This window comes from Dioscorea cayenensis, chromosome 20 (assembly GCF_009730915.1).
Source record: "Dioscorea cayenensis subsp. rotundata cultivar TDr96_F1 chromosome 20, TDr96_F1_v2_PseudoChromosome.rev07_lg8_w22 25.fasta, whole genome shotgun sequence".
NCBI classification, from domain to species: Eukaryota; Viridiplantae; Streptophyta; class Magnoliopsida; order Dioscoreales; family Dioscoreaceae; genus Dioscorea; species Dioscorea cayenensis.
In genome coordinates, this window is record NC_052490.1 from 16,607,896 (window position 1) to 16,608,489 (window position 594).

The 594-nt window shown below is 45.8% G+C and overlaps 1 non-coding gene across 1 annotated transcript; it reads right to left on the reverse strand.

Annotated features, from left to right (window-relative positions):
- Positions 1-271: 271 nt before the first annotated feature.
- Positions 272-378, reverse strand: LOC120252084. The gene has a single exon (XR_005533634.1). It is a non-coding gene; the product is annotated as a small nucleolar RNA R71 (small nucleolar RNA).
- Between the last annotated feature and the right edge of the window lie 216 nt (positions 379-594).

A 594-nucleotide genomic window follows, 5' to 3' on the forward strand; every position in this document is an offset into this window, starting at 1 on the left:
ATTGTGTGTCCGCATGTTATAGCAATCCGCATAGTTCAATGGTTTGCCCAATGAGGATCCAAACAGTCATATAAAGGGTTTCCTTGAGGTGTGTGATATGGTGAAGATAAACGGGGTGACGGATGATGCCATCAAGTTGCGAGCCTTCCCATTTTCCCTAAAGGGGAGAGCGAAGCAACGGCTACACTCATTACCTAGAGCATCAATTACCACATTGGAGGAGATGGTAGAAGCTTTTCTTACCCGTTATTTCCGTCCTAGAAAATCCGCAAAGCTTAGGAATGAGATCTCATCCTTTGTTCAGTTCGAATTGGAGTCTCTATTTGAGACATGGGAAAGGTTCAAGGAGCTCCGGAGAAAGTGCCCGCAACACGGATTTCCAGAGTGGAACATTGTTCAGACCTTTTACAACGGTTTAAACCCGAGTACAAGGCAACTCTTGGATGAGGCAGCAGGAGGTACCTTAGGTAGCAAGACCCACGATGAGGCCCGTCTGTTAATTGAAGAAATGGGGTTAAATAGCTACCAATGGAATGCTAGGGAGAAGAAAAAGATGGCCGGTCTCCATGAGATAGATGCAGTAACTTCATTGGC